Source organism: Coturnix japonica, chromosome 4 (genome assembly GCF_054131305.1).
Source record: "Coturnix japonica strain WE chromosome 4, WE-NBRP24, whole genome shotgun sequence".
Taxonomy (NCBI): Eukaryota; Metazoa; Chordata; class Aves; order Galliformes; family Phasianidae; genus Coturnix; species Coturnix japonica.
In genome coordinates this window covers 66,526,871-66,538,665 of record NC_140666.1, presented here as the reverse complement: position 1 = coordinate 66,538,665, position 11,795 = coordinate 66,526,871, and the positions used below count along the sequence as shown (strand labels likewise).

At 35.1% G+C, this 11,795-nt stretch overlaps 1 protein-coding gene across 8 annotated transcripts in view; it reads right to left on the bottom strand.

The window, feature by feature from the left end:
- The window catches only part of DLC1 (DLC1 Rho GTPase activating protein), a 223,602-nt gene that overhangs the window by 183,290 nt on the left and 28,517 nt on the right, over window positions 1-11,795 (bottom strand). The window lies entirely within an intron of this gene.

Here is an 11,795-nt window from a genome sequence, read left to right as displayed (position 1 = left end):
AATTTCTTCTCACTGAGGCTAGTTACAATTACAAACATCGTATGAAAATGCAGGGAGAATCAGTTGTTGTGTAGTATAAAAAAATACAGTAATAAAAAAATTAAGTTTTTGGTGTATTTCTTACAAAAAAAAACATCATAAAACTTGAACCCCCAAAGTAAACAAACAAACAACAACAAAAAACCACACCCCAAGACTTTGGTGAATATATTTGAAATATAGTAACATAAGAAAGGGACAAAGCCTTTGCTTAGGGCTCTCCAGAAGGGTAATTTGTCAGCAATAACTGCATGTGTCATCTGAATTGCCAGGATCTGCCTCATCCCACTGTCACCCCCTACGTATCCATACAGGTTTATTTCACTGGTGGTTGTTATTAGGCCTTCTGTGTAACAACATTTGAGATACATTAATCACACTATGCTGCTTGTATGGAATCAGCACAAAGAAAATACCTCATAAAGATTTGCTCATTATAATCAACAGGTTCTTCATCAAATGCCAAAACAGAACTTCTGGCCCCCAAAAAAATCAGAGGTTGAAGGACCAGGTGCTTCACGTTTTACTCCCTACATAAAAACTGTCAGCACTTAGCATGGATCTACGTATTGATTTCATCAATAAAGATTAAACACTAAGTTTCTTCTAGGTCACTTAAATCCACAAAGACAAATCTTCATTGCCCAACAGGGCAAATGTAAAATAAATAAATAAATAAATAAATAAATAAATAGGATTCATCTTCAAGGAAATACAGAATCATGCCACGCAACCAAACCTCAGTAAATTAGGTCGTGACAAAGTGACTTTTAGAATAGAGTTGTACACCTCCTAGATCTTTAACCTTCTTAGAAGCTGGCAAGCTTCATTTCACATTCACATTTTCCACCTCCATGGGGACTGTGCTTAAAAAGAAAATATGTTCGTAGGGTAAGAGAATTCCATGCAGAAGTCATTAGCGTGTGGGAGGCAGAGGAAAATGGAAAATAAGACATACAGTCAGGCCAAAAATAATGATCTGCTTCCAGAGGCAAAATTTGGTAGTAAGAAGTTAATTCAACTTTAAGTTTCCCTTCAAGTGTGCACACCTCAAAATTACAATGGGATTGAAATCAATAAAGACAGTACTATTACTGTCTGTTGCATCTTTCACTGAGGAATCCTTAAAGTATTTTGGAAAAAGCTGAATTAGTATTACAACACCACAACACTTTAACACTTTTTTTTAAAAAAAAACAAACAAAAACAAAACAAACAAAACAAACAACTTCTGAATAGGGGAAGCTTTATTAAAAGGGGCTCTTTGGTTTCTGCTGCCCTGAATCACCACTGCTGGAGGTTGCAGCAGGGTGTACTTCAGAGCATTCTCTCTGTCCCCCTCTTAGAAAACCCTGTTTAAGCTCTAGCTTCTTTACAAAATGTTAAATGATTGCTGCAGCCATACATGAGAATTTCAAGAAGAAAAAGATGACAAAAAGAAAGAAAAAAGAGTCACGTGAAAAGTTAAAAATATAAGCTTCCAAACAGAAGTTGTGCATTCCTCTATCTCAGCCTTAGGCTGCTGGTAGCATGCAGCATGCAAGCATTCAAGGAGTTAATATCCGTTAATCTTGCTGCTGTTAAATGGAGTTACACGTGTGCCGAAAGGGGAGAACAGATCCCTTACTGTTTTTCATTTTTTTGAATGTGGAGAGTTATATTTCATGGGGGATGAAAAACAAATAAATTTTACTTGAGGAACCCTTCTGTTTTACTGGCACTATCACTAGTTTTGGCTGCTTAGTAGACTGCAGAAAAAAAAACAAAAAAAACCAAAAAAAACCAAAAAAAAAACATACAGAAATATTAAACAGGTGAATATCAAATACTTTGCTTGAGGTACAACACAAATAAATACACAACAAGGGAGCTTTCATTGTTTTCTAAAATACAAACTTGCATTAGCACTGAGTATGAAATATTTACCTTACAGATACTTGCTGTCTGGGCAGCCCCAGTTTCCTGAAGTCCCCTCTGGCATTGGAAGCCTTCCATCAACCTGCCTGAAGCTTCCATTTTTCTTCCTCTTCCTCTCCCCAAAGGCTGAATTATCTTCTACAATTCAGCTCAGAAGTTCGTTCCCTGCTACAACTATGTGATAGTTGTAGGGCAACAAGAATCTTTCCTCTCTTTCCCACCTCCACATGCAGGGTCACTTACTTACTTTGCACTCATATTTTCTGTGCTCGGAAAAATCCCTTGCCCCAAACCTCTGAGGAGGACACATAACCATGCTTGTTTGTCCTCCAGGGATAAAAGTGCGCTGCAACTTTTTTCTGCTATTGCTGCCTTCCTTTTTCTTGATGTGTAGCATCTACTGCCACCTGAGAAATGCAGCTCTCAAGTCCATTTGTTTTCCACCAAGAGTTGACACAATCCCTTTCTCTCATTTATTACCATACCCCATACCATAACTAGATAACTTTTAACCAGATACATATATATTATCTATCTATCTATCTCTCTATCATCTATCTATCTATCTATCATCTATCTATCTATCTATCTATCTATCTATCTATCTATCTATCTATCTATCTATCTATCTATCTATTTTATATATATATATATTTAAGTCAAGCAGGGGAAGTCTAGCAGTCAAGTTCACTTAATTTCTTTAATCAGAGTTAGGTTTAACTAATTTTCAGTCACTGACCAGCTCTATGGCCTTTCAGATCCAGAGAGTGACAAGAGAAAGTGAATTTAGATTTTCTTTTGCTAGTAAGAGTCAGCGTTACTATGTTTTCAAACAGACCAGAAGAATAAAAGGAGCATCAGTGGGGAAACAATTCTGAAAAGACTGATTTTGTTCATTTTATTTCAATAGACCTTTAAGTATTCATTCAGTGCCTGTCTGTCACGAGGAATTTTGCAAAACTTAAAAATATTCAATAGAACTGTTGTTCTGACAACTAAAAAATATCGTCTTTTTCACCGCAATTCCACAGTTTCCAAATTTTAATAAAATGTACTCATTTTCTAATAAGTATTTATGTACACTTTTATAAGTATTTATTTGATTACTCATGAAACTTAAAGTCTTCCTTGAAACGTTTTATAGAGTGAAAATACCTTTTCTTCTGGTCAAAGCATACCGTTGGGGTACAGATACAATATTTCTGATATTACTACAATAATTCATGCTAATGTTTGGGTTTTATTTTTCTGTATCACTGTTTTATACTGCTTAGTACTATTAAATTCCCGAATAATAAAGTTTTGAAATAAAAGTTAAAGACTTCTGGACAAAGTTTCTTGTTCTGGGATATGATTTACAGAAGATTCATAACATCGATGCAGTAGGCAATGTTTGACTAAAGAAAATGGCAAGGAGTGCTGACACTGCAGCAGAATCCCCTTTGAGCACCCTTTGAGACTGTTTGCAGAGCTTACAAATCAAGTTGCTATCTTTGACAGATTTTCTAATAAATTACTGTTCACTGTGAGCCATAATGGAAATGAAAAATTGGACAAGCCTTTATTCTTGTTTATGTTTGGAAGTTTTGCATATAGTCTCATGGAACAAATAGTTACTTTGCAATAGAAAACCTGTATGAGATGAACTGGCAGAGTATCCTATAATTAGATTGTCTAACACTTTCCTTAAAGGAGGATTCCTGTGATTTTTCCTCAGCAGCTCAAATTAAAGAGTTTCAAGGAGGCTTTCAAAATTCAGACAGAAAAGTATCCTCTCTTTGTCCCATGAAATACCACTTGCATTCATGTGCACTGATCATTTTTTAAAATGGCATTTTTTAAATGCCTTTTCCTTTCCTTTCTCAAGGAAGCCTACGAGAAGTATCTTTAAAAAAACAGCCACAAAACGTAGACTTGATAGCCTGCTGCAGCAGCAAGACCTAGAAGGTAGAGCTGGAGTGAAAATGGGAAGGAAGTAAAAGTCTGTAAAAAGTCTCCAAAAGTCTGTATCTGAATGCACTAAGAGCTGTCAGAGTCCCAGCTCTCCTTCTTGGGACCACAATGGGGCACTGAAACCTCCTGGTTTCAAGAGTGGGGCACAAAACCAGGGCTGTCTGGTCCACACAGGAGTGGAGCACACCCTGGTTTTTCCATGGTGGATAAAGAGGTGAGAGAAGTGTGGAATCTAGCAGCTGCAGCCACCCCACATATGGGGCAGCAAACCCAACAGAGCCACAGGACATAGGGAGTGATACAGTGAGAGCAGGCACAGTGAGTCATGTCCATGCACAGAGCACCCCAGCAGCATCTCCAGCAGTACAACCCTTACCATCCCAAATTCAGTTTTTGCTAATACTTTGCATAGGATGCAAATCTTATTTGAAAAAGAATAAGGCGAAGCATTCACTGATGAAGTTACTCTGAGATGAAAGAATGTTAAATTACATTTTTTATGTAGCAGACATACGTAAGCAACTGAGATCAAGAAGAAATATTTGTTATAATTTTTTTATCTTTGTTGGTCCCTGACCCTAGTCAGCAAGCTTTGTTTAAGGAAGTCTTGAGAGAATGGGATCTGTTTCTAATAAACTCATCTCACATCTTCCTGGTCTGGCTTACATTCAACTCTTTCAGTAATTCCATACTAAGCTCTGAGACAGAATGTTGTTTACAAATAATTTGAGATAAAACATAAGCCTCTAGGTCTTTGCTCAGCTAGTTATTTTAAATTGCCTACTTTGGAGTTTGCAGTCCTTCCTTCTCTTATTTCCCAGGCACATACCACTCTTTGTATTTAAGTGAAGTAGAGGCTCACCTTGTCTGCAGTTTTTATATAAACAGGTTTCTACAGTACATTTGTAAGGATCATTCTAAACCCTGATGTTTAGGAACAGAAAAATAAGAAATATCTGCTGTACGACTGGGTATCTGATATGCTTTCCCTAATTTCTTTTAAATGTAAAAGATAATTATATAGTGGCAAATATTGTTCATTTTCATCCAGGAATTGGTGAACAGTAATAGAAGGAGCTTTTGTGTACCAGTGAAAGGTGCTAAGGAATACTCAACTAGAATCTAAAGCCTGCATCCTGTTGGCTAAAACAAAAAACTCTGGGCTTTTGAGAAGGTGTGTGATGCAGACTTGATAGTCTCTCTCTTTCTTTTTTTTTATTTTTTTTTCCCCCTAAGATATCTTGCCTAGACTACAATAAGCAATAAACAAGGATATTAATACTAACTCAGGTACACTACCTGTACATCCCCAAATCAGTGCAATGTATATGAGTCTAGAGAAAGTATAGCCTATTAGACACTGTCCACCTAATATTTTCCCTTTCTGCATCATTTAGCAGATTTTTTTTTAAACAAAAGCTATTAAAATGCCAAAAAATAAAAATTCTAATTCCCCTCTTTCCTTTATTTTTCCCCCCATATATTTTTGTTTAAATAAATTAGTACTAGCAGCAATGTTGCAGACATAACATTTAGAACCACAGCTTGTCTCAGAAACCTTTAAGAGGTTGCTGTCACCTGCAATAAAACAGATATGAATATTGCTAAGAAAAAGTTTGTCTTGACAAGAATAATCTGTATGGAAATTTTACAATGGATTTGATGCATTTAAAGCCAGAAAGACAAGAAAAGATTCTGATGTATTTATAATACAGTGGTTGGCACATATGTACTGACTGATTGCATTCCTAAGGATTACTAAAAGCCATAGTAATAGCAATAACATGTTTTAATCATATAACAAATGTAAATCTTAAAATATTTCTAAAATAGTGAGAATTCTTGTTCCCCACTTGCTGACAAAATGCTTGAAGATAACAACAGGTAATATTTAAAAAAACAAAACAAAAAACAATCTCAAACACTAATATTGGAATTATATTGCATTGTGCTTCTAATATACACTGAAAAGTATTGATATGTGTTACAGACATAAAATGCAAGTGCAAGACGTGATTATTCCTACCAGCTCATACCTTATAATATAGTGTTTTAGAAGTAGGATGTTTCAATGCACCACCAACTTCTGGCTACCTTAAGATCAAACAAAAAAAAAGAAGTGAAAACTGATCACAACCTTAAGATCAAAGATAACAAGACATCAGTGGAACATCAGTAAGAACATTTTTCAGAACAAGAATTCAAAGTGATCGGGAGTTAAATGGTTGGATTGAGTAATCACTCAAGTGAGAAATTTTGGAATTTGTAATTCTGATAGTTGTCCACTATGTATATGGGAATTGTATGGGGATAGAAATGATGCCTGAAAGACACAAGGGGTTAAAGTGAGAAACTACAAGAGAGATATCCCTCCATACTAAAGGCAAATGAGTTTGAAAGCAGATATATGTTTTAAGTGAGGAGGGGAATGAACGGAGCCAAAAGGGATCCTGACTGGTGCTCAGGTATGAGAGGTACAGCCTTTCTGGGGCACTCTTGTTCCACTCTTTTTCTTTCTGATCTTGAAGAGAAAAGGGAAGCAGAGGCAGATTGGGCCCAGGAGTCTCCAACTCCTGGGGTTATCTCCTCAAAATGAGAAAATTGAAGGAATAGGAGGAATTTCCCAGCATATTCACTGTTGGGCTGCTGGGAACAATGGTGGGGTTTGCCAAAATCTCTTTTCAAAATCCAATGAAATCCATTTGGTCCTGAGCTATAGATTTATAAGTCTTTCTATTCTTTGTACACAGTAAATTGGCTGAAAATCTAACGATGAAACAAAAAGAAGAAAAAAACAAAAACCTCACAGACATCCAAAAGTGAGAATAAATAGATGAGCTTTGTTTGCCTTGTTTTAAATAAGGAAGGAAATTATTAATAGATTTGTGAAGATTGCTATTAGAATATTTTCTATTCATTTTATTCAGAAGGAGAAAAGAGATGACAGTTCATTACTTTAACGTTTAATTGGAAATCTAACTGAAGATTTACAGAGGGATACAACTGCAGCAACCATCTAGGAGATAAAATTGTGTGTAAACTTCTCTTTCAGTAAATACAATGGAATGCAGATAGGAAAAAATAACTCCAACCATAAATGAATGATAATAGCCTCCAAGGTATCTGTTAGTAATCAGAATAAAAGAACTAAATATGGATGTGGCTGGTAATCTAGAACCAAATTTAAAGATCAGCCAAAATAAGAAAGTACGCAGAACTGTAGGAGGTTGCATTTAAGACTTTTTAAATGCTTGATGTATGTGATATTTAGGATATTACAGAAACTGTTTTACTGTCAAGCAGTATAGTAAGAACTCAATAATACATTAGATGCCTCAAACTATAACATAAGATTGACAAGTTGCTCATTCAGACACTTCCAAAGTCTTACTTGTTTAGTGCAAATATAATTGACGCATAAGATCTGAAACCAGGATTTGCCAATGTGCCTTAATTTGTTGTTGGAAAATGTAAAAGAGCATTAGCTATTTTCCATTTTATTGCTTCTCTAAAAAGTGCTCATCATCTTTACAAAGAAGGGCTTTTACTTGTAGCCAGCATGTGATTACACTGAGCTTCAGCCTGGCTATATTTGGTTGATTTCCAATATTTAGCCTCGGATCAGCTGATCCTCTTCCTCAACGATGAGATAGAGGAAATGACAGGATCCAAACTGATCCACAGTTATCCAGGCTTACTTAAGATCTATATTATTTACAGCCAATTTAACTGTCAAATCAAACCCAAATTACATAACAATATACACATCCAACTTTATATTTTTGACATTGATGAGTAGTCAAGGAAACAGAGCAATAGTATTTTTTAAAGTATAATGGTGTAATTATTCTTCTTGAACATAATCTTTAATGATATTTTATTATATTAAGAATGAACTTTGAATTCCTACTAGCTGATATGATAATGGAATGTTCTCCATCACCTTCACCACAGCATCATTTCAGAATGACAACAGCCATCAAGTATAAAACCATCCAATAGAGAAATAGGAGGCCTTAACACAGAAATTCCTTTTTCAAGAAGAATACCTCTTAGAAGGGAATTTTATTTTTGTGCTTTTATGTCTGTCCCACCAATCCTGCCCCCAAACTCTTTCTGCTCTCCACTTCTGGAGAACAGAAAAAATAATTTCATTGTTGGATTATTTGCACTTTCCTTCCTCTTCTCCTTGACTGGGAGGAACTCAACAAGCAGACACAAAAGTAAAAAAGGCTGTCCCATAGGACTTATCCAACCAGAAAACTGTGACTATTACTTTTAGTCCTAAATTAGAATAACTTTTTCTTTCCCAAATCTCTCTCTCTTTCTCTCTATTTTTATTTATTTATTTATTTATTTTAATTTCTTATCATGAAAGAAATGCCATTTTCTAGCCAATTCTAGTAAAAAAATAATTTTCTAGCAACAGGAAATTCCTTGGAAAACAATATAAACTAACCAGATCCTGCCTTTTATATTTTCAGTTCTAATAAAGTGTTTCCATTTAAAGAAGAGTTGCCGGAGCTTGTTATAGCCATGAACTGTGAAGCCCAAGGCTCTATGGGCTATGATTGCTGATATGCATTGACCTTACTGAGTAGACCACATACATGTATTCATTGCTGGTGAACACAGGACTAAAAAGTAATTTTGACCCTAGTATGTGTATACTTCACATGTAAGACACTGAAAATCATTTTACAGAGTGGCCTCAGTTCCAGACTCATCTGTTGATCTATCAGTTTTGTGATGCTTTTCTCCTATTCAGTTTCTGTAACCTGCTTGGGAATACACATTGAACTCTGCAAACTACTGTTTCTGTACACACACATAAAACAAACAAACAAACAACAACAACAACAAAAAATATTACCCTCCCTCTATTTGGGAGGGTACTACTTGGATCAAATTTCTTTGCCACCTACCAGTTCATATGATAAGAAAAAAGCTTTTAAAAATCTTTTATATTCCCAATAGAGCTGATGCTCATTTTGGGTTTGGAAGTTGCCACACTGATGTCTCCTACAGACAAGTGTTTAATCCAACACTACAACTTTCAGTGGGTTGAACCTCTTGGGCCTCTCAGGGCTGATCAGAACTGGGGAGTTCACTGCTGTAGACTGAACCAATGAAACCAACATAATTCCTCCCATGCCTATTTCACATTTGTGTCTTGCAAGAGAAAATGCAAGAAAGTAACTTTACATTTTGCAGTGTTCCTATTAAAGACTGCAACACAAACTTGAGGTTGTTTGATGTTTATTATGCCACAGTTATGCAGCTTTCAGCTTTACTAAAAATGTGCCAGTAGTTGGAATAGGTGGATATATTGCTGGCTTATCTTGCTTCTTCCATTTTCATTTACTTCTCTATGCAGAATAATGCTGTTTAATAATCTTCTACTCTATCTCTTTCTCATCTCCTAGTATAATTACACTGTAATTTTCAATCTCTCTTACACAAAATAAAACTTTAGATTGCAGTGGAAACTTTCCTTAAGTATAGTTACATGCAACTTGGAAGATTTGTGCATTAAGGTACATTCATCACAGATGAGGTAAAGTGAATCAGACTACAGAATTCTTAGTAATGTTGTCACAATAGTAACTACCCTGGAAAGTTCAGAACTGATAGAAAGCTAGAGGGATGAAGGAGAACTTGCAATTCAGAGATAACAGAATTTTCCTGAAAATGCCTTCTCAAGGGCATTTAATCTAAGCCTACTGGAATTTGACACAAGACATAAAAAAAATACCAAACGGAAAAAAAGCACAAATCAGAGTGAAAATATGAGAGTCCGGAGGAAAATGAAGACTAAAAGAATACATTGTGTGATTTAAATCAGTTTTCATGAAGATATGTAGAGCACAGGGCAGACCTCTCTATTCGGTAGATAACATACAACATGTTAGAGATAATGAAGGCATTTGTAATTCCAACATAAGAGATTTTCCTTATTCAACAGAAACAAGTAATTATGGTAATAGTGGATTTGAAATTCTCTACCAAAAGACTGCACTTAAAATCTAGAATCATCAACAAATACCAATGAGGAATGAAGAAACAGAAAAACATCCTGAAATGCAGCCAAGAGCCCAATAAAGCATTTAAATTCAATAGAGTTAATTATTTTAAAACATCACGATCACAGTCTTATTTACATAGTGTTTGCAGCAAAAATGTTTTATGCATTTGTTTCAGGAGATACTTTCATACATACCTGTACATATGTTTACCTGAACATATATACAAAGATTAAAAAAAAAAAAAAAAAAAGAGCATACCTGTGTAGATAGCCATATTTAAAGTCCTTACTAAGTATTGACACAGATACACATTGGGAGATATTCAAAATTCAAGTAGCCAAAGCCCTGAGCAGCCTGTTTTAGCTGACCCTAATTTGAGTGAGAAGTAGAATCAGAAACCTCCAGAATCTACATCCAATCTCCAGATTTTAGGAAGGAGATCAAGGTGTAGCTCTTCCGGCCATGCTATTTCAATTGCTCTTTTTCTTTTAATTCCTTTTTTTTTTTCTTCCTTTTCCTTTCGTCAAAGGAATTGGACACCAACATTAAAAAAGAAAACAACAACAACAACGAAAAGCAACAGAAAATAGAACCAGATGGCTACAAGAAAAAAAGAATGTTCAGAAGTATATATCCTAAGAAAGAAAGAAAGAAAGAAATTGTTCATAATTTTTCTTCCTGTTTCTGCTACTGTCCTCCTCGGGGAAGCTTTGCATCAAAGTTGGTAATTTTCAGCGACAAAACTCATTTTAAGAAAACAGAAAAATATGTTATAAAATTCAGCATAAAATTTCAGACAATTAAGAAAATAAAAAAAAAAAAAAAGAATTAAATGTTGACATTTATTAAAAAGAAGGCAAAATGGACATCCTTCTATTTTTCCACCACATTAAAGCAAAACTTAAAAATAGACTATAACCTCAGCAGTTCATAAGAATTACCATAAGTCTTGCCTACTCAAAAATTGCCTACCCAAACAGTCATTTTTGTTTTTCAGTTCATTTTCCAATGAGGTAAATTTTCCTTTGTGTCACAAAGATCTTCATGAATTAGGCCCAAATATTGCAGTTTATTTTGTTTAGGTGTTCTGATTACAGAATTTAACACTGAAGCCAACAGGTACATGATATAAGAGAATTTGCAAGGTAATAAATTTATGCCAAAGTAGAGGTCTTTGAGTCTTTTCTATTGTAAGAACTTGATGCCTTGCATTAGTTTTGCTCAAGGCTAGAGATATAAGTTAATGTGCCTAAGTGTTCAAAGTAATCATCTCATGTATCTATTTTGGCTTTATGTGTGTTTCAATTAAAAAGATATTAATATTTTCGGGTGAAAAGAATGGGTCAAAAGCTATAGATGCTCAGGACTAGACTGTACCCTATGTTTTCACTACTTTTTTTTTTGTGGGGGGATGGTTTGTTTTTTAATAACAATATCCAAGGAAACAGTATAACACAAAACTTAGACTAAGTAGGACCAGTACCTGAATTGCAACAGGGATTTGTATTCAGAGCTATTCACTAAACATTCTAAATGAAAAAGTAGGGCACTTATGTGTGTTATATTTTCTTATGGCCTGTGGGAAACTGCAGAGTTAAATGAGAAAGGATTTTCTGGAGTTTATTCCATTGCCAACCCTACAGCTCAAGTGTCTCAGGTACTTTTACTTGCAAGTGAGGTCAAATGCGGTCATTCATTATATCCTTTAAAAGACAGCAGAAGATTCTATAGAAGATGTCCCTATATGTGGAGTAATTGTTTTAGTCATTTTATATTTTCTCCTCTGTTTAAGCACAGTGACTGAGTACGTACACACACACTTGCAGGGGCAAGTATGGTAACAGAATGGACTGAAAGGTA